The 21,568-nt window shown below is 58.9% G+C and overlaps 1 long non-coding RNA gene across 1 annotated transcript; it reads left to right on the top strand.

The window, feature by feature from the left end:
• The first annotated feature begins 8,140 nt into the window (after positions 1-8,140).
• On the top strand, positions 8,141-20,232 carry LOC127050262 (uncharacterized). The gene is made up of 2 exons (XR_007774187.1): positions 8,141-8,607; positions 20,035-20,232. It is a non-coding gene; the product is annotated as an uncharacterized LOC127050262 (long non-coding RNA).
• The last annotated feature ends 1,336 nt before the right edge of the window (positions 20,233-21,568 follow it).

The following is a 21,568-nucleotide window of genomic DNA, read 5'->3' as shown; positions in this document are numbered from 1 at the left end:
GGATATGGGGCCCAGGGAGGGGACCCCTGGAACTAGGGTTAGGGGCCCTAGTCGTAGGGCCCCTGTAGCTAGTGTTAGGGACACCACGGTTAGGGGCCCTGGAGCTAAGGTTAGGGGCCCCAACAGGTAGCGCCCCTGGAGCTAGGGTTAGAGGCCCCAGGGTTGGTGCCTCTGGAACTACGGTATGGTTTCCCAGGGGAGAGGCCCCTGGAGCTAGGGTTAGGGGCCTCACGGTTAGGGTCCCTGGAACTACGGTAAGGGGCCCCAAAGATTAGGGTCCCTGAAGCTAGGGTTAGGGGCCCCAGGGTTGTGGCCTCTGGAACTACGGTAAGGGGTCCCAGGGATAGGGTCCCTGGAGCTAGGGTTAGGTACCCCACTGTTAGGACCCCTGGAGCTCGGGTTAGGCGTCCCACGAGTAGTGCCTCTGGAGCTATGGTTAGGGACTTTACGGGTAGGGACCCTGGAGCTAGGGTTAGGGGTCCCAGGAGTGGAGCCCCTGGAGCTAGTGTTAGAGGCCCCACGGATATGGCCTCTGCAGTAAGGGTTAGGGGCCCGAGGAGTAGGACCCTTTAATCTAGGGTTCGGGGTCCCATGGGTATGGCCCCTACAGCCAGGAATAGGAGTCCTATGGGTACATCCTCTGGAACTAGGGTCAAGGGCCCCATGGGTAGGGCCCCTGGACGTCGGGTTAGGCATCCCACAAGTAGTGCCTCTGGAGCTATGGTTAGGGACTTTACGGGTAGGGACCCTGAAGCTAGGGTTAGGGGTCCCAGGAGTGGAGCCCCTGGAGCTAGTGTTAGAGGCCCCACGGATATGGCCTCTGCAGTAAGGGTTAGGGGCCCGAGGGGTAGGGCCCTTTAAGCTAGGGTTCGAGCTCCCATGGGTATGGCCCCTACAGCTAGGGATAGAAGTCCCATGGGTAGATCCTTTGGAACTAGGGTCAAGGGCCCCACGGGTAGAGCTCCTGGAGCTAGAGTTAGTTGCCCTATGCGTAAGGCCCCTGGAGCTAGGGTTAGGGGCTGCATTACTGGGACCCCTGGAGTTAAGTTTAGTGGTCCCAGCTATGCGGCCCCTGGAATTAGGGTTAGGGGACCCACAAATATGGCCCCTGGAGCTAGGGTTAGGGGCCCCAGGGGGAGGGCCTCTGCACCTAGGGATAGGGGCCCCACGAGTAAAGGCCCTGGAGCTAGGATTAGGGGCCCCATGTGTAGGGCCCGTGCAACTAGGGTTTGGTTCCCAGGGGTAGGGCCCCTGTGTGACGTTATTGATATAAACTGGGACCGTATAGAACATGAGTTGCAACCAAGGTCCTGTAGTGGCACCAAATTCTATGTAAAGGGGGTCATATAAGGTGTCTAAGACCAAGTTATGGGTTACTGGTTATGATTATGCTGTCTGTATGCCTGTATCATTATGTAGTTGAAGTTATAAGTATTGGTTGTATACTGTCTGTATTTCAAATTGGTGCTGCAGTTCTGGGAAACACCCCAGACAAGTTGGTGTTAGCTCTGCTTAGCCTGCTTGATGGCCCATTAAGGACCATCAGCTACATAATTGACCCATTGAGAGGAGGCAGATACTCCTTGTGACTCAGCAAAGCATGACTTGCCCATGTGACTCCAGACTCCATTTTGCTGTAACTTTCCACAGTAAGAATAAAGAAGTGTTCTTACACCTGGAAAAGCCTATATAAGGCTGATGCCCCATCTCCATTTTGTCTTCAATCCTGCTTCCTACCTCTGGAGGGACTTTGCTACAAGCTGAAGCTCTACACAAGGGACTGATGACCCATCCCAGCGGGGGATGTTCTCCAGAGACTTAATTTAAATCTGCAATTTACTCCATCACTGCTACAAGCCTAAACTAAAATCTTTGCCATTACTGTATGTAATTGATTCCATTTAAACAATTCTAGCTCTCATCTCTATCTTTTTCCTTTATGAATAAACCTTTAGATTTTAGATTCTAAAGGATTGGCACCATCATGATTTGTGGGTAAGATCTGATGTGTATATTGACTGGGTCTGGGGCTTGGTCCTTTGGGATCGAGAGAACCTTTTTCTTTTACTGGGGTGTTGGTTTTCATAACCATTCATCCCCAGGACGGGTGGCACTTCAGGTGATACTGGGAGACTGGAGTGTCTAAGGAAATTGCTTGTGTAACTTGTGGTTAGCCAGTGGGATGAAACCGAAGTCCTTTTTGTCTGGCTGGTTTGGTTTGCCTTAGAGGTGGAAAAACCCCAGCCTTGGGCTGTGACTGCCCTGTTTGAGCAATTGGTCCTGAATTGGCACTCTCAGTTGGGTCCCGCCAGAACCTCATCGTCACACCCTGGAGCAAGGGTTTGGGACCCCACGTCTACGGCCCCATGATCTATGGTTAAGGGCCCCATGGGTAGGGCCCCTGGAGCTAGGATTAGAGACCCCAGAAATGGAGCTCCTAGAGCTGGAGTTAGGGGTCACATGGGTAGGGGTCCTGGAGCTAGGGTTAGAAGCCCCATGGGTAGGGCCCCTGGAGCTGGGTTAGGGGCCCCAGGGATGGGGCCCCTGGAGCTAGGGTTAGGGGTCCCAGGGTTGGGCCCCTGGAGCTAGGGTTAAGGGCCCCATCTGTTGGGCCCCTGGTGCCAGGGTAAGGCGTTCCATGGGTAGGGTCCATGGAGCTAGGCTTAGAGGCCAAAGGGATGGGGCCCCTGGAGCTAGGTGTAGGGGTTTTAAGGGTGGGGCCCCTGGAGCTAAGGTTAGTTGTCACAGGGGTGGGGCCCCTGGAGCTAGTGTTAGGGGTGCCATGGGTATGGCCCCTGCAGTAAGGATTAGGGGCCAGAGGGGTAAGACCCCTGAAGCTAGGGTTAGGGGTCTCATGGGTATGACCCCTAGAGCTAGGGATAGGCGTCCCATGTGAAGGGCCTCTGGAGCTAGAGTCAGGGGCCCCACGGGTAGCTCCCCTTGAGCTAGGATTAGGGGCCCCACAGGTAAGGCCCCTGTAGCTAGGGTTAGGGGCCACATTGATGGGGTCCCTGGAGCTAAGGTTAGGGGTCCCGGGGTGGGGCCCCTCGAATTAGGGTTAGGGGACCCACGGATATGGTCCCTGGAGCTGGGGTTAGGGGCCCCACGGGTATGGCCCCTTGAACTAGTGGTAGTGGTCCCACAAGTAGAGCCCCTGGATATATGGTTAGGTGCCCCACACGTAGGGTCCCTGGAGCTAGAGTTAGGGGCCCCATGTGTAGGGCCCCTGCAGCTAGGGTTTGGTTCCCAGGGGTAGGGCCCCTGCGTCACGGAGTCACCGGGCGATGGTCTGGAACAGCTCCTCACAAAGCCAGGCAGGACTTTGGGGAGCCCTCTCTCCCTTGGAGCAGACTTGTTCAGGGCAAGAAGCTCACATGTCTTCACCTACTGGGTCTCTCCTTGGAGCATTCAGCATCCTCTGCCCCTCTGTGCACTTCCCACAGCAAGCCCACCCAGGCGGGGTCCTGGGGAAGCCACAGGGTCCTGCACCCCCACTTTACAGTAAGACGTGACTCTCAGCCAGCCAGGAAAACAGAGGTTTATTGGATGACAGGAACAGGGTCTAAAACAGAGCTTGTAGATACAGCGAACCAGACTCCTCGGCCAGGTCCATTCCGGAGGCAGCGAGCCAGACCCCCATGCCTGCCCATAGCTAGCTCCAGACTAACCACACTCTCCAGCCCCTCCTCTCTGCTCAGCTCCTTTCCTGGGCCAGGAGGTCACCTGATCCCTTTGTCTCCAACACCTTCAATTGGCACCTTTGTAGAGGAGAGGCCCAGGCCATCAGTTGCTAGGAGACAGAGTGCGAGGCATTTAGGTGCACTGGCCCTTTGCTCTGCAGCAATCACACACCCTTATCCCACCACCTAGATATTAAGAACTGTATAGGGGACACTGAGTAACCAACACAGTATTCAGAGTAAAATTAAGAACATTCCCAGTTCATCACACCATGGAGCAAGGGTTAGAGGCCCCAGGTACAGCCCCAGGAGCTAGGGTTAGGGCCCCCAGAAATGGGGCTCCTGGAGCTAGGGCTAGGGGTCCACGGGAAGGGTCCCTGGAGCTAGGGTGAGGGGTCCCACAGGTAAGGCCCCTGAAGCTAGTCAAGATCCCAAGGGGTACGGCACCTGGAGCTAGTGTTAGGGGTCCCAGAGTAGGTCCTTTGGAGCTAGGGATTGGGGCCCCACGGGTAGGGACTCTGGAGCTAAGGTTAGGGATCCTAGGAGTGGGGCTCCTGGAGCTAGGGTTTGGGGTCCCAGGTATAGGGCCCTTTGATCTAGGGTTAGGGGCCCCATCAGTTGGGCCCTGGCAGCTAGGGATTGGGATCCCAGGGATGGGGCCCTGGAGCTAGGGTTAGGGATTGCAGAGATGGCGCCCCTGTAGCTAGGGTTAGGAGCCCCACAGGTAGAGCCCCTGGAGCTAGGGTTACGGGCCCCACGGATAGGGCAACTGGAGCTAGGGTTAAGGGCCCCATGGGTAGGGCCCCTGGAGCTAGAGTTAGGGCCCTCATGGGAAGGGCACCAAGAGCTAGGGTTAGGGGACTGACGGATAGGGCCCATGGAGCAAGAGTTATAGGCCCCACGTGTAGGTCCCCTGGAACTAGGGCTAAGGGTCCCACTTGTAGTGTCCGTGGAGCCAGGGTTAGGGGCCCAACAGATTGGGCCCCTTAAGCTAGGGTTAGGGACCCCAGGGATGGGGCTTGTGGAGCAAGTTTTAGGGGCCCCAGGGGTCGGACCCCTGGGGCTAGGGATAGGGGCCCCAGGGATACGGCCTATGGAGCTAGGGTTAGGGGCCTCAGGGCTGGGGCTCCTAGAGATAGGAATAGGGTTCCCAGTGGTGAGGCCCCTACAGCTAGCCTTAAGGGCCCCACGTTTGGGGCCCCCGGAGCTAGGGTTAGGGGACTGATGGGTAGAGACACTGGGTCTAGGATTAGGAGTCCTATGGGTAGGGTCCCTGGAGCTATGGTTAGAGGTCCCAGTTGTAGGGCCCCTGGAGCCAGGGTTAGTGGCCGCACGGGTATGGCCGCTGGAGCTAGGGCAAGGGGCCCCACGGGTAGGCCCTCTGGAGCTAAGTTTAGGGGCCCCACGGGTAGGCCCTCTGGAGCTAAGTTTAGGGGCCCCACGAGTAGGGCCCCTGTAGCTAGGTTTAGGAGCCCCAGGCGTGGTGACCCTGCAGCTAGGCTTAGGGGACCCACGGGCAGGGCTCCTGGAGTTAGGGTTAGAGGCCTCAGGGGTAAGGCCCCTCGAGCTAGGGTTAGTGGTTCCATGGGTAGGGCCTCTGGAGCTAGGGTTAGGGGGGCCACGGGTAGGTCCCCTGGAGTTAGGGTTAGGGGCCCCGTGGATAGAGCCCCTGGAGCTAGGGTTTGGGGTCCCATGGTAAGGGCCTCTGGAGCTAGCGTTAGGGATCCTGGAGCTAGGGTTGGGGGTCCTAGGGGTGGGGCCCCTCGAGCTAGCGTTAGGGTTTCCAGAGGTGGGGAACCTGGAGGTAGCGTTAGAGGTCCCAAGGGAAGGGCCTTTGGAGCTAGCGATAGGGGCTCCACGCATAGGGCCACTGGAGCTAGGGATAGGGGCCCCACGGGTTGGTCCCTGAAGCTATCGCTGGGGGCCCAAGGGGAGGGCCTCTGGAGCTAGGGTTAGGGGACCCATGGGTAGGGCCTCTGGAGCTAGGGTTAGGGTTCCAACCTGGAGGGCCCGTGGAGCTAGAGTTTGGAGCCCCAAGGATGGGGCCTCTGGGGCTAGTGTTAGGGTTTCCAGAGATGGGGAACCTGGAGCTAGGGTTAGCTGCCCCATGGGTAGGGCCCCTGGAGATAGCGTTAGGGGCCCCATGAGGAGGGCCACTGAAGCTAGAGTTAGGGATCCCATGGGAAGGGCCCCTGGATCTAGGGTTGGAGGCCATACGGGTAGGGCCCCTGGATCTAGGGTTAAGGGCCCAATGGGTACGGCCCCAGAAGCTAGAGTTTGGGGCCACAGGGGAAGGGCCATTGGAGCTAGGGTTAGGGGCCCCAGAGGTAGAGCCCCTGGAGCTAGGGTTAGAGGCCCCGCAGGCAAGGCCCCTGGTGCTAGGGTTAGGGACCCCATGGATAGGGCCCCTGGAGCTAGGGTGAGGGGCCCTAGGGGTAGGGCCCCTGGAGCTAGGCTTAAGGGTCCCAAGGGTTAGACCCCTGGAGGTAAGGAAAGGGCCCCACGGGCAGGGCCCCTGGAGGTAGGGTTAGGAGTCACAGGGATTGGGCCCCTGGAGCTAGGGTTATTGGTCCCAGGGTTGGGGCTCCTGGAGCTTGGGTTAGGTGCCTCACGGGTAGGGCATTTGGAGCTAGGGTTAGAGGCCCAAGGGGTTAGAACCCTGGACCTTTGGTAAGGGGCTCCAGGGGTAGTGCCCCTGTAGCTAGGATTAGGGGCCCCAAGAGTAGAGCCCCTGGAGCTAGGGTTATGGGCCCCTCGGGTAGGGCCCCTGGAGCTAGGGTTAGGGGCCCCTGGGATTGGGTCCCTGAAGCTAACATTAGGGTTCCCAGAGGTGGGTCCCCTGGAGCTAGATTTAGGGGCCCCACGGGTTCGGTCTCTTGAGCTAGGTTTAGGGGCCCTACCCCTAGGGCCCCTGGAGCTAGGGTTAGGGTTCCCACTGGTTGGGCCTCTGGAGCTGTGGTTAGGGTACCCACGGGCAGAGCCCCTTGAGCTAGGGTTAGGGCCCCACGGGTAGGGCCCCTGGAGCTGGGTTAAAGGACCCAGGGATGTGACCATGGAGCTAGGGTTAGGGGCTCTAGGGGTCGGGAAACTGGAGTTAGGATTAGGGGCACCACGGGTAGGGCTCCGGGAGATGGGTTAGAGTCCCCAGATATGGGAACCCTGGAGCTAGAGTAAGGGGCCCCACGGGTAGGGCCTCTGGAGCTAGGATTAACGGTCCCACGGGAAAGGCCCCTGGAGCTAGGATTAGGGACCCTAATGGAAGGGCCCCTGTAGCTAGGGTTAAGGGCCCCACAGGTAGGGCCCCTGGAGCTAGAGTTTGGGGCCCCAGGGGAAGGGCAACTGGAGCTAGAGTTAGGGGACCCAGAGAAAGGGCCCCTTGAGCTAGAGTAAGGGGCCCCAAGGGTAGGTCCCCTGGAGTTAGGGTAAGGAGCCTAACGGGTAGAGTCCCTGGTGCTAGGGTTAGGGGACCAAGCAGTTGGGCTCCTTGAGCTAGGGCTAGGGGTCCAAGGGTTGGGGCCCCTGGAGTTAGTGTCAGGGTTTCCAGGGGTGGTGCCCCTGGAGCTGGGATAAAGGGCCCTAGGGGTAGAACCCCTGGAGCTTGGGTTAGGGGCCCGGTGGGAAGAAACCCTGGAGCGAGGGTTAAGGGCCCCAAGGGTAGGGACTCTGGAGCTAGGGTTAGGGGCCCCAGGGGAAAGGCTCTTGGAGCTAGGGTTAGGAGTCCCATGGGAAGGGCCCCTGGATCTACTGTTAGCGGCCCCAAGGGTAGGGCCACTGGAGCTAGGGTAAGGGACCCCACAGGTAGGGTTCCTGGAGCTAGGTATAGGGAACCAAGGCTTAGGGTCCCTGAAGCTAGGGTCGGGGTCCCAGGGTTGGGGCCCCTGGAGCAAGTGTTAGGCTTTTCAGGGGTGGGTTCCCTGGAGCTATGGTAAAGGGCACCACGGGTCGGGCCCCTGGAGCTTGGGTTAGGGGCCCCATGAGCAGGGCCCCTTGATCTTGGGTTAGGGCTTCCCAGGGTACGGCCTCTGGAGCTTGGGTTAGGGGCCCCACGGATATGGACCATCGAGTTAGGGCTAAGGGTCCCATGGGAAGTTCCTCTCTTGCTAGGGTTACGGCCCCACGTGTAGGGCACCTGGGGCTAGCGTTAGGGGCCCCATGGGTTGGGCCCCTGGAGGTAGGGTTAGCGCTCCCACGGGTAGGGCCTCTGGAGCTAGGGTTAGGGGACCAACTGGAAGGGCCTCTGCTGCTAGGGTTATGGGTCTCACAGGTAGGGCTCCTGGACTTAAATTAGGGGACCCAGGGATTGCGCCCCTGGAGCTAGGGTTAGGGGCCCCAGTGGTAGAGACCCAGGAGCTAGGATTAGGGGCTGTCATAACCTATTCCCAGATTTGGACCTTAGCGTCCAAAATATGGGGGTTAGCATGAAAACCTCCAAGCTTAGTTACCAGCTTGGACCTGGTAAAGCTGCCACCACCCAAAAAATTTAGAGTGTTTTGGGGCACTCTGGTCCCCCCAAAAACCTTCCCTGGGGACCCCAAGACCCAAATTCCTTGAGTCTCACAACAAAGGGGAATAAACCATTTCCCTTCCCCCCTCCAGGTGTTCCCTCCCTGGGTTCCTGGAGAGATACACAGAAGCAAGCTCCGTGAATCTAAACAGAGGGACTCCACCCTCTCCTATTTCCAGTCCTGGAAACACAAGCACTTCCCTCTTCACCCAGAGGGTATGCAAAGTCAGGCTAGTAAATCTAACACACACAGATTTCCCCCTGACTTCTTCCTCCCACCAAGTCCCTGGTGAGCTACAGACTCAATTCCCTGGAGTTCCCCACTAAAGAAAAACTCCAACAGGTCTTAAAAAGAAAGCTTTATGTAAAAAGAAAGAAAAATACATAAAAATGGTCTCTCTGTATTAAGGTGACAAATACAGGGTCAATTGCTTAAAAGAAAAAATGAATAAACAGCCTTATTCAAAAAGAATACAATTTAAAACACTCCAGCAACTACACACATGTAAATACAAAAAAAACAAACCTATCTTTGTACTTACAACTTTGAAACAGAAGATTAGAAAGCAGGAGATAGAAAAATCCTTCCCATAGCCGAGAGGGACAGACACAAGACAAAAAACAAAGAAACTCAGACACAAATTTCCCTCCACCCAGATTTGAAAAAGTCTTGTTTCCTGATTGGTCCTCTGGTCAGGTGTTTCAGGTTACTCCTTTCCAGGTAAAAGAACATTAACCCTTAGCTATCTGTTTATGACAGGGGCATCATGGGTAGGGGCCCTGGATCAAGGGTTAGGGGCTCCAGGTATGGGGCCCCTGAAAACAGGGATAGGTGTCCCAGGCGTGGGGCCCCTGGAGCCAGTGCTATGGGCCCCAAGGGAACGGCCCCTGGAGCTAGGGTTAGGGGTCACACGGGTAGGGTCTCTGGAGCTAGGGTTACGGGCCCCAGGGATGTTGTTCCTGGAGCTAGGGTTAGGATTCCCAGGGGAGGGGCCCCTGGAGCTACTGTGAGGGGCCCCACGGGTAGGGCCTCTGGAGATAGGGTTAGGGGTCCCATGGGTGGGGAACCTGGAGATAGGGTTGGGGGCCCCAGGAATGGGGCCCTTGAGCTAGGGTTAGGAGTCACAGGAGTGGGGACACTGGAGCTAGAGTTAAGGGCCAGACGGTTAGAGCCCCTAGAGTTAGGTTTGGGACCCGTGGTAAGGATCCCTGGAGTAAGGGTTAGGGGCCCCGCGTGTAGGGTCCCTCAAGCTAGGGTTAGGGGATCCACGAATGGGGCTGCTGGAGCTAGCCTTAGAGGTCCCAAGGGTAGAGCCCCTGGAGCTAGGGTTAGAGGCCCCACGTGTAGGGCCCCTGGAGCTAGGGTTTGAAGCCCCATGGTAGGGTCCCTGAATCTTGAGTTAGGGGCCCGAGGGATGGGCCTCTGGAGCTAGGGTTAGGGCCCCCACGAGTAGGGCCCCTGGAGCTAGCTTTAGGAGCTCAAGGGGTAGAGTCCATGGAGCCGGGTTAGAGGTCCCACAGGTAGAGCCTCTGGAACTATGGTTTGCGGCCCCAAGGGCAGGGCCCTTATTGCTAGGGTTACGGGCCTCAGGGATGGGGACCCTGGAGCTATAGTTAGAGGTCCCAGGGTTCGGGAAACTGGAGTTAGGATTAGGGGCACCACGGGTAGGGCTCCAGGAGATGGGTTAGAGTCCCCAGATATGGGGACCCTGGAGCTAGGGTTAGGGGCCCCATGGGTTGGGCCCCTGGAGTTGGGTTAGTCGTCTCATGGGTTGGTCCCATTGTGCTAGGGTTAGGGGCCCCAGGGATGGGGCCCCTGGGGCTACAGTAAGGTGTTCCAGGGGAGGGGCCCATGGAGCTAGAATTAGGTGTCCCAAGGGTATGGCCTCTTGAGCTACAATTAGAAGAGGCATGGGTAGGGGCCCTGGAGCTATGATTGGGGGCAAAACGTGTAGGGCCCTTAGAGCTAGGGTTAGAGGCCACAGGGATGGGGCCCCAGGAGCTAGGGTTAGGTGTCCCAGGGGTATGGCCACTGGAGGTAGTGTTAAGGGCCCCACAGGTATGGCCCCTGGGGGTTGGGTTAGGGGCCCCAGGGGTAGGTTCACTTGAGCTAGGGTTAGGGGTCCCACAGTTAGGGCCTCTGGAGCCTAGGGTTAGGGTGCCCCAATCGTAGGGCTGCTGAAACTAGGGTTAGGGGCCCCACAGGTTGGGCACCTGGAGTTAGGGTTAGGAGCCCTACGGAAAGGGCCCCTGCACCTAGAGATTGGGGCCCCACGTGTAAGGCCTCTGGAGCTAGGGTTAGGTGTCCCACGGGTAGGGACCTTGTAGCTAAGGTTAGAGGTTCCACAGGTAGGGCCCCTCGAGCTAGGGTTAGGGGCCCCACGAGTAGGGTCCCTGGAGCTAGGGGTATTGGCCCCAGCGATGGGGCCCCTGGAGCTAGGGTTAGGGGTTCCAGGGGTGGGGCCCCTGGAGACAGGGTAAGATGCCCTATATGTTGGTCCCCTGGAAGTAGGGTTAGGAGCCCCCGGGGTAAGGCCCCTGTAACAAGGGTTAGGGGACCCACGAGTAGAGAAACTGGAGCTAGGGTTAGAAGCCCCAGGGATGGGGCCTTTGGAGTTAGGGTTAGGGGTCCCAGGGGTGGGGTCCCTGGAGCTAGGGTTAGGGGCCTCACGGGGAGGGGCCTTGGAGCTAGGGTTAGAAGCCCCAGGGATGGGACTCCTGGAGCTAGGGTTAGGGGTCCTAGCGGTGGGTCCCCTGGAGCTAGAGTTAGGGGCCCCACAGGTATGGCCCCTGGAGCTAGGTTTTGGTGCCCCAAAGGTAGGGCCCCTGGAGCTAGGGTTAGGGGCCCCAAGAGTAAGGCCTGTGGAGTTAGGGTTAGGGGCCCCAGGCGTGTGACACCTGGAGTCAGGGTTAGAGGACACACGGGTATGTCCCCTGGAGCTAGGTTTAGGGGCCCCATATGTAGGGCTCCTATAGCTAGGGTGAGGTTTCTAACAGGTACAGGTTTGGAGCTAGGGCTAGGGGCCTCACGCCTAGGGCCCCTGGAGCTAGGTATAGGGACCCCACGGTTAGGGAACCTGGATCTAGGGTTAGGGTCCCCAGGGATGGGGCCCCTGTGTCTAGGGCTAGGGGGCCATGTGTAGGGCCCATGAGCTAGGCATAGGTTCCCCAAGGGCAGGATCGCTGGAGCTAGGGTTATGGGCACCACAGGTAGGGCCCCTGGAACTAGGGTTAGGGGTCCCAGTTGAAGGGCCCCTGCACCTGTGGTTAGGAGCCACATGGGTATGGCCCCTGGACCAAGGGTTAGGGGACCCATGGTTAGGGCTCCAGGAATTAGGGTTTGGGGTGCCACAGGTAGAGCCAGTGGAGATATGGTTGGGGCCCCACACGTAGGGCCCCTGGAGATAGAGTTATGGGCCCCAGAGGTAGGGCCCCTGCATTTATGGTTTCGACCCCAGGGTTTGGGCCCCTGGAGCAAGGGGTAGGGACCCCATGGGTAGGGCCCCTGGAACTAGCATTAGTGGTACCACGGGTATAGACCCTGGAGCTAGGGTTAGGGGCCCTACGGGTAGGGCACCTGGAGATTGGATTTGTGTCCCCAGGGATTAGGCCCTTGAGATAGGGTTAGTGATCCCAGGAGTGAGGCCCCTGATGCTAGGGTTAGGAGTCCCACGGGTAGAGCCCCTGGAGATAGGGTTATGGGCCCAAGGGGTAGGGCCCCTGGAGCGAGGGTTACGGGTTCCAGAGATGGGGCCCCTGGAGCTAGGGTAAGGGGCACCACGGGTATGGCCTCTGGACATAGGGTTAGGGTCCCCAGGGGTAAGGCCCCTAGATCTAGGGTTAGGGGTCCCATGGGTAGGGCCTCTGGGGCTAGCATTAGGCTCCTCAGGTGTAGGGTCCCTGGAGCTAGGGATAGGGGCCCCACAGATAGCGACCCTGCAGCTAGTGTTAGGGGCCCCACGAGTAGGGTTCCTGGAGCTAGACTTAGGAGTCCCAGGGGTGGGGCCCCTGGGGCCAGGGCTGGGGCCCCACAGTTATGGCCCTTGGGGCTAGGGCTAGGCGCCTCAGTGGTAGGAGCCCTGGAGCTAGGGTTAGGGGTCTCACGGTTACAGCCCCTGGAGATAGAGTTACGGGCCCCAGAGGTAGAGCCCCTGGAACTAGGGTTAGGGTTCCCACAGGTAGGGCCTCTGGAGCTAGCATTAGGGGCCCCAAGGGTAGAGACCCTGCAGCTAGGGTTAGAGGTTCCATAGGTAGGGCCCTCGAGCTAGTTTTAGTGGTCCCACGATTAGGGTCCCGAGAGTCAGGGTGAGGGGCCCCACGGGTAGGGCCCCTGGAGCTAGGGTTAGAGGACCTGGGGTATGGCCCCTGGTGCTAGGGTTAGGGGCACCACAGGTAAGGCCCATTTAGCTAGGGTAAGGTCCCCCACAGGTAGAGCCCCTGGTGCTATGGTTAGGGGCCCCATGGGTAGGGCAAATGGAGCTAGGATTGTTGTCCCCAGGGATGGGGCTCCTGGATCTAGATTTAGGGGTCCCAGGGGTGGGGCCTCTCTAGATAGGTTAGAGGCCCCACGGGTTGGGCCCCTGGAGCTAGAGTTAGAAGCCCTCGGGGTAGGGCCCCTAGAGCTAGGGTTAGAGGTCCCATGGGTAGGGAATCTGGAGCTAAGATTAGGGGCCCCATGGGTAGGGACACTGGAACTAGGGTTAGGAGACTCACAGGTAGACCCCTTGAGCTAGGGTTAGAGGCCTCAGGGATGGAGCCCCTGAGTCTACGGTGAGGGGTCCCAGGGGTGGGGCCCCCGGTGCTAGGATTAGGGGTCCCTTGGGTAAGTTCTCTGGAGTTAGGGTTAGGGGCCCCACGGGTAGTGGCCTTGGAGCTAGGAATAGTGGCAACATGGGTAGGGCCCCTGGAACTAGATTTAGAAGCCCCAGGGATGGGGCCCCTGGAGCTAGGGTTAGGGGTCCTAGGGGTAAGGCCCCTGGAGCTAAGGTTAGGGGCCCCATGGGTATAGCCCCTTTAGCCAGGGTTAGGGACCCCACGGGTAGGAAATCTAGAGCTAGGGTTAGGAGCTCCAGGGATAGGGCCTCTGGAGCTTGGGCTATGGGTTCCAAGGATCAGGCCCCTGGAGCTATGGTTAGTCTCCCCACGGGTATGGCTTCTGGAATAAGGGTTACAGGGCCCCAGGGTAGAGCCCCTGGAGCTATGGTTAAGGGTCCCACGGGTAGGACCTCTGGAGGAAGGGTTAGGGGCCCCATGTGTAGGGGCCCTGAAGCCAGAGTTAGAGGCCCCACAGGTAGGGCCCCTGGAGCTAGAGTTAGTGTTCCCAGGGGTGGGGTCCCTGGAACTAGGGTTAGGGGCCCCATGAGTATGGCCCCTGGAGCAAGGGCTAGAGGCCTCAGGCGTAAGGCCCCTGGAGCTAGGGTTAGGGGTCCCACGGGTAAGGCCTCAGGAGCTAGGCTTAAGGACCCCACGGGTAGGGCACCTGAAACTAGGGTTAGTGGTCCCACGGGAAGAGCCCCTGGAGCCAGGGTAAGGGGACCCACGGGTACAGCCCCTGGAACTAGGGTTAGGGGCCCCAGGGGTGTTGCCCCTGGAGCTAGCATTAGGGGCCCCAGGGTAGGGCCCCTGGAGCTAAGGTTAGGGGTCCCAAGGGTAGGGGCTCTGGAGCTATGTTTAGGGGCCTCATGGGTAGGGCCCCTTGAGCTAGGATTAGGGGCCCCAGCGTTATGGGCCCCAGCGATGGGGCCCCTGGAGCTTCGGTTAGGGGTTCCGGGGGTGGGGACCCCAGAGTTAGAGTTAGGGGACGCACAGATATGCCTCTGGAGCTAGGGCTAGGGGCCGCAGGGGTAGGGCCCCTGGAGCTAGCGTTAATGGCCCCATGTGTAGGGCCCCTGTAGCTAGGATTGGCGTCCCAGAGGTAGGGCCCCTTGAGCAAGGGTTAAGGGCCCTACGTGTAGGGAGCCTGGAACTAGAGTTAAGGGCCCCATTTGAAGGGTCCCTGGAGTTTTATAGGCCCCAGGAATAGGTCTCCTGGAGCTAGGGTTAGGGTTCCCAAGGGTAGGGCCCCTGGAGCTAGAGTTAGGGGCACCAGGGATCGGGCCCCTGGAGCTAGGGTTAGGGGTCCCAGGGGTGAGGCCCCTGGAGATTCGGTTAGGGGTTCCGGGGGTGGGGACCCCAGAGTTAGGGTTAGGGGACGCACAGATATGCCTCTGGAGCTAGGGCTAGGGGCCGCAGGGGTAGGGCTCCTGGAGCTAGGGTTAGGGGTCCCACGGGTAGAGCCCCTTGAACTAGGGTTAAGTTTCCCACTAGTAGAGCCCCTGGAGATATGGTTAGGTGCCCCACATGTAGGGCCCCTGGAGCTAGCGTTAATGGCCCCATGTGTAGGGCCCCTGTAGCTAGGATTGGCGTTCCAGAGGTAGGGCCCCTTGAGCAAGGGTTAAGGGCCCTACGTGTAGGGAGCCTGGAACTAGAGTTATGGGCCCCATTTGAAGGGTCCCTGGAGTTTTATAGGCCCCAGGAATAGGTCTCCTGGAGCTAGGGTTAGGGTTCCCAAGGGTAGGGCCCCTGGAGCTAGAGTTAGGGGCACCAGGGATCGGGCCCCTGGAGCTAGGGTTAGGGGTCCCAGGGGTGAGGCCCCTGGAGCTAGGGGTAGGGGTCCCAGGGATCGGGCCCCGAGAGCTAGGGTTCGGGTTCTGAGGTGTGGGGCCCCTTGAGATAGGGTTAGGGACCCCACGAGGAGGGCCCCTGGAGCTAGAGTAAACGGACCCACAGGTAAGGCCCCTGGAGCTGGGCTAGGCTCCCCAGGGACTGGGCCCCTGTAGGTAGGGTTATTGGCCCCTGAGGTAGAGCCCTTGGAGCTACTGTTAGATGTGCCATGGGTAGGGCCCCTCGAGCTAGTGTTAAGGGCACCAGGGGTAGCTCCCCTGGAGCTAGGGATAGGGTCCCCATGGGAAGGGCCCCTAGAGCTTGGGTTAAGGGCTATACGGGTTGGGCTGCAAGAGCTAGGGTTAGGGGTCACAGGGGAAGAGTTCCTGGAGCTAGAGTTAGGGGCCCCACGGGTAGGACCCCTGGAGCTAGGGTAAGGGAAACCACGGGTGGTGTCCTAGGATCTTTGGTTAGGAGTTCCACGGGTATCGCCTCTGCAGATATATTTAGGGGACCAAGGAGTAGGGCCCTTTGAACTTGGGTTAGTTGTCCCACGGGTAGGGCCCCTGGAGCTAAGGTTAGGGGCCCTAGGGTAGGGCCCCTGGAGCTAGGGTTAGCGGTCCCAGGAGAGGGGCCCCTAGAGCTAGGGTTAAGAGTCCCAGGTTTGGGGCCCCTGTAGCTATGGATAGGGGCCCCAAGGGTAGGGACCCTGCAGTTAGGGTTAGGGGTCCCACGGTTAGGGCCTCTGGAGCTGGAGTTAAGGGCACCACATTTAGGGCTCCTAGAGCCAGGGTTAGGAGCCTGACGGGTAGGTCCCTTGGAGCTAGGGTTTGGGGCCACAGGGATGAGGTCCCTGAAGCTAACCTTAGGGGTTCCAGGGATGGGGCCCCTGGAGCTAGGGTTAGGGGTCCCACGAGAAGGGCCCCTGGCACTTAGGTTAGGGGTCCCACAGGTAGGGCCCCTGGAGCTAGGGTTAGGGGACCAAGAGGTAGGGCTCCTTGAGCTAGGTTTAGGAGTCCCAGGGGTGAAGCCCCTGGAGCTAGGGTTAGTGTTTCCAGGGGTGGGGCCCCTGGAGCTAGGGTAAAGGGCCCAATGGGTTGGGCCCCTGCAGCTTGGGTTACAAGCTCCGCGGAGAGGGACCCTTGAGCTAGGGTTAGGGGCCCCACACGTAGGGCCCCTGGAGCTATGGTTAGGGGCCCCACGGTTTGGGACCCTGAAGGTAGGGTAGGGGCCCCAGGGGTAAGGCCCCTTGAGCTAGTGTTAGGGTTTCCAGGAGTGGGGCCCTTGGAGCTAGGGTAAAAGGCCCCATTGGTAGGGCACCTGGAGCTTGGGTTAGGGGCCCCACATAGCGCCCCTGGAGCTAGGGTTCAGGGCCCCATAGGATGGGCACCTGGAGCTAGAAATAGGGTCCCCACGGGTAGGACCCATGGAGCTAGGGTTAGGGGCCCCACGGTCAGTGCCCCTGGAATTAGTGTTAGAGGCCCCAGAGAGGGTGCTCCTGGAGTTAAGGCTAAGTGGTAGGGCCCCTGGAGCTAGAGTAAGTGGTCAAAGGGGTGGGGCTCCTAGAGATAGGGTTAGGGGTCCCACGGGTAGGGTATCTGGAAATAAGGTTAAGGGCACCACGGGGAGGGCCCCTGGAGCTAGGGTTTTGGGTTCCAGGGGTGGAGCCTCTGGAGCTAGGGTTAGTGGCCTCACGGGAAGGGCCCCAGGAGCTAGGGTTAGGAGCCCCAGGAATAGGGCTCCTTGAGGTAGGTTTAGGGGTCCCACGGGTAGGGCCCCTGGAGCTAAGGTTAGGCACCATACGGGTAGGGACCTTGGAGCTGGATTAGAGGTCCCTGGGATGGGGCCCCCGGTGCTAGCATTAGGGGTCCCAGGGTGAGGCCCCTTGAGCTAGGGTTATGGGTCCCACGGGAAGGACCCCTGGAACTAGGATTAGGGGCCCCACAGGTAGGGCCTCTGGAGCAAGGGTTAGGGGCCCCACGGTTAAGGCCCCTTGAACTAGGGTTAGAGGTTCCACGGGCAGAGCACCTAGAGATATGGTTAGGGGTCCCACGTGTTGGGTCCCTGGAGATAGAGATTGGGACCCAACGGGTAGGGCCCCTGAAGCTAGAGTTTGTGTCCAAGGGTTAGGGACCCTAGTGCAAGGGTTAGGGGCCCCACGTGTATGGCCCCGGAGGTAGGGTTTGAAAGCCCAGGAATGGGGCTCCTGGAACAAGAGTTAGGGGTCCCACGGATAGCGCCTCTGGAGCTAGGGTTAGGAGTCCCACGGATAGGGAACCTGGAGTTAGGGTTAGGGGCCCCAGGGATGGGGCTCCTTGAACTAGGGTAAGGTTTTCCAGGGGTGGGACTCCTGGAGATAGGGTTAGGTTCCCCATGGGTTCGGCCCCTGTATCTAGGGTTACGTGCCAAAGAGGTAGGGCCTCTGGAGCAAGGATTAGGTGTCCCACAGGTAGGGCCTCTGGAGCTAGGGTTAGGGGCCCCATGGTTAGGGTCCCTGGAACTAGGGGCCCCTGGAGCTAGTGTTAGGGGTCCCAGGAGAGGCACCCCTGGAGCTAGGGTTAGGAGTCCAACTGTTATGGATCCTGGAGCTAGTGTTAGGGGACCAAGGGTTAGGGCCCCTGGAGCCAGGGATAGAGGTCCCACGGTCAGGGCTCCTGGAACTAGCGTTTGGTTTCCCTCGGGTAGAGCCCCTGGATATAGGTTTTGGGCCCCCATGGGTAGAGTCCCTGGAGCTAGGGTTCGGGGTCCCAGAGGTAGGGCCCCTGCACCTAGGAATAAGGGTCCCATGGGTAAGGCCCCTGGATGTAGGGTTAGGGGCCCCATGGTTAGGGCCCCTGGATCTAGGGTCAGGGGTCCCACGTGTAGAGCACCTGGAGATATGGTTAGGGACCCCAAGTGTAGGGTCCCTGGAGATAGGGTTAAGGGACCCACGGGTAGGGCCCCTGAAGCTAGGGTTTGAGTCCCAATGGTAGGGCCCTTGGAACAAGGGTTAGGGGCCACACGTGTAGGGACCCTGGAGTTAGGGTGAGGGGCCCCATGGGTAGGGCCCCTGGAGCCAAGGTTAGAGGGCCTATGAATGGTGCTCCTGGAGCTAGGGTTAGGGGTCCCATGGGTAGGGCCCCACGAGATAGAGTTTGAGACCTGACGAGTAGGGCCCCTTGCGCCAGGATTAGAGTTCGTACGAGTAGAGACACTAGAGCTATGGATAGGGGCCCAAGGCATGGGGAACCTGCAGCTAGGGAAAGGTTTCCCAGGGGTAGGGCCCCTGGAGATAGGATTAGTTTCCCCACGGGTTGTGCCCCACAACGTAGGGTTAGGGGCCTGACAAGTAGGGACCCTGGAGCTAGGTTTAGAGGTCCCATGGGTAGGGCCTCAGGAGCTAAGTTTAGGGGCCCCACGGGTATGGCCCCTTGAGCTACGGTTAGGGGCTCCAGGGTTAGAACCCTGGAGGTAGATTTAGGGGACCCACTGGTAGGGCTTCTGGAGATAGGGTTAAGGGACCCACATGTTGGGCCCATGGAGCTAAGGTTAGGTGCCCCATGGGTAGGGCAACTGGAGATAGGGTTTGGAGCCCCACGAGTAGGGCCCCTGGAGAAAGGGTTAGGAGTCCCACATCTAGGGCCCCTGGAGCTAGGGTTACGGGCCCCATGCATAGGGCCCCTGGAGCTAGTGTTAGGGGCCACATGAGTAGGGACCCTGGAGCAAGGGGCCCTACAGGTAAGGCCTCTGGAGCTAGGGATAGGCGCCCCAGGGATGAGGCCCCTGGAGCTAGGGTAAGGGGTCCCATGGGTTGGGCCCCTGGAGCTAGGGTTAGGGGCCCCAGGGGTAGGGACCCTGGAGCTAGGTTTAGGGGTCCCATGGGTTGGACCTCTGGAACTAGGGTTAGAGGCCCCACTAGTAGCTACCCTGGAGCTAAGGTTAGGGGTCCCAGGGGTGAGGCCACTGGATCTAGGGATAGGGGCCCCACGGGTATGGACCCTGTAGCAAGGGTTATCGGACCCATGGGTAGAGCCCCTGGAGCTATAGTTAGGGGCCCCACGGGTAGGACCCCTGGAGATAGGGTTAGGAGCCCTACGGGTATGGCCCCTGCACCTAGGGATAGGGGCCCCACGGGTAAGGCCCCTAGAGCTAGGGTTAGGGGCCCCACAGTTAGGGCCCCTGGAACAGGGGTTAGGATTCCCACGGGTAGAGCCCCTAGAGATATGGTTAAGGGTCTGACGCGTAGGGCACCTGAAGATAGGATTAGAGGCCCCATGCGTAGGGTACCTGGAGCTAGGGTTTGGAGCCCCATTTGTAGGGCACCTAGAGCTAGGGTTTGGGACCAAGGAATGGGGGTCCTGGAGCTCGGGGTAGGGGTCCCAAGGGTAGGGCACCTGGAGCTATGGTTAGGTGACCAACGGGTAGTGTCCCTGGAGCCGGGTAAGGGGACCCAGGGTAAGGCCCCTGGAGCTAGGGTTTGGGGTACCATGGGTGGGGCCTCTGCAGGTAGGGTTAGGAGACCGACGTGTAGGGTTCCTGAAACTAGGGTGAGGGGTCCCACGAGTATGGCTCCTGGAGCCAGGGTTAGGCGCCCCACAGTAGGGACCCTGGAGCTAGGGATAGCAGCCCCAGGGATGGGGCCCCTGTAGCTAGGGTAAGGGTGTCATAACTTAGTCCCAGATTTGGACCTTAGCGTCCAAAATATGGGGGTTAGCATGAAAACCTTCAAGCTTAGTTACCAGCTTGGACCTGGTACTGCTGCCACCACCCAAAAAATTAGAGTGTTTTGGGGCACTCTAGTCCCCCCAAAAACCTTCCCTGGGGACCCCAAGACCCAAATCCCTTGAGTCTCACAACAAAGGGAAATAAACCTTTTTCCCTTCCCCCCTTCAGGTGCTCCTGGAGATATACACAGACACAAGCTCTGTGAATCTAAACAGAGGGACTCCCCCCACCCCATTCCCAGTCCTAGAGAACAGAATTACCGAGAGTTAATCTCTCTTTCCCCCCTCACCCAGAGGGTATGCAAGGTCAGGCGAATAAATCTAACACACACAGATCTCCCTCTGACTTCTTCCTCCCACCAATTCCCTGGTGAGTACAGACTCAATTTCCCTGAAGTTCCCCACTAAAGAAAAAACTCCAACAGGTCTTAAAAGAAAGCTTTATATAAGAAAGAAAGAAAAATACATACAAATGGTCTCTCTGTATTAAGGTGACAAATACAAGGTCAATTGCTTAAAAGAATATTGAATAAACAGCCTTATTCAAAAAGAATACAATCCAAAGCACTCCAGCAACTATATTCATGTAAATACAAAAGAAACATATAAATTCTATCTGATCTTTTCGTACTTACAACTGGAAACAGAAGATTAGAAAACAGAAATCACTTCTCAAAGCTGAGAGAAAAGCAGGCAGACAGACAAAGACTCAGACACAACTTTCCCTCCACCCAGAGTTGAAAAAATCCAGTTTCCTGATTGGTCCTCTAGTCAGGTGCTTCAGGTTACTTTTTTTTTCAGGTGAAAGAGACATTAAGCCTTAGCTATCTGTTTATGACAAAAGGGTTCCGGGGTGGGGCCCCTGGAGATAGGGTTAGGGATCCCACGGGTTGGCACCTGAAGCTAGGGTTAGGGGACTAAGGGTTCGGGCCCCTAGAACTAGGGTTAGGGGTACCACGGGAAGGGCCTCTGGAGGCAGGGTTAAGAGCCCCACGGGTAGTGCACCTGAAGCTATGTTTAGTGGACAGACGGTTAGGATTCCTGCAGCTAGGGTTAGGGGCCCCACAAGTAGGGCCCCTGGAGCCAGGGTTAAGCGCCTCACAGGTAGCGACCCTGGAGCTAGGGTTGGCAGTCAAAGGGATGGGGCCCCTGGAGCTAGGATAAGGGATCCCAGGGCTGTTACCCCTGGAGATAAGGTTAGGGGCCCCATGGGTTGGGAACCTGGAGCTAGGGTTAGGTTTCCCAGAGGTGGGGCCCCAAGAGCTAGGGTTAGCGGCCCCAGGGGTAGGGCCCCTCAAGCTAAGATTAGGAGTCCCACGGGTAGGGCCTCTTCAGCTACAGTTAGGGGCCCCACGGGTGGGGGCCTTGAAGATAGGGTTGGGGCCCCATGGGTAGGGCCCCAGGAACTAGGGTTTGGGTCCCATGGGTAGGATCACTGGAACAAGGGTTGGGGCGCCACGTGTAGGGTCCCTGGAGATAGGGTTAGGAGTCAAATTTCTAGGAGCCCTGGATCTAGATTTAGGGGCCCCATGAGTAGGGTCCCTGCAGCCAGGGTGAGGAGCCCCACGGGTAGGGCCCCTTAGCTCGGATTAGGGGATCCAGTGGTAAGGCCCCTGGAGCTAGGGTTATGGTTCCCACAGGTAGGGCCCCTGGAGCTAGGGTTAGAAGCCCGACGTGTAGGGCCCTGGAGCTAGAGTTAGTGGCCCCACGAGTAGGGCCTCTGGATCCAGGGTTAGGCGCCCCACGGGTAGCGACATCTGGAGCTAGGTTATGGGGTCCCAGGGGTGGGGCACCTGGAGCTAGGGATAAAGGGCCCATGGGTAGGGTTCCTGGAGCTTGGGTTAGGAGCCCCAGGGGTAGGGCCCCTGGAGCTAGGTTTAGGTGTCCAACGAGTAGGACTCCTGGAGCTAAGGTAAGTGGCCTCAGGGGAAGGGGCCTTGGAGCTAGGGTTAGGGGTCCATGGGAAGGGCCCCTGGACCTAGGGTTAGGGACCCCACGGGTAGGGGCCCTGGAACTAGGTTTAGGGGTTCCACGGGTAA

Source organism: Gopherus flavomarginatus, chromosome 4 (genome assembly GCF_025201925.1).
Source record: "Gopherus flavomarginatus isolate rGopFla2 chromosome 4, rGopFla2.mat.asm, whole genome shotgun sequence".
In the NCBI taxonomy this organism is placed as follows: Eukaryota; Metazoa; Chordata; order Testudines; family Testudinidae; genus Gopherus; species Gopherus flavomarginatus.
This window is presented reverse-complemented; position numbering and strand designations above follow the sequence as displayed.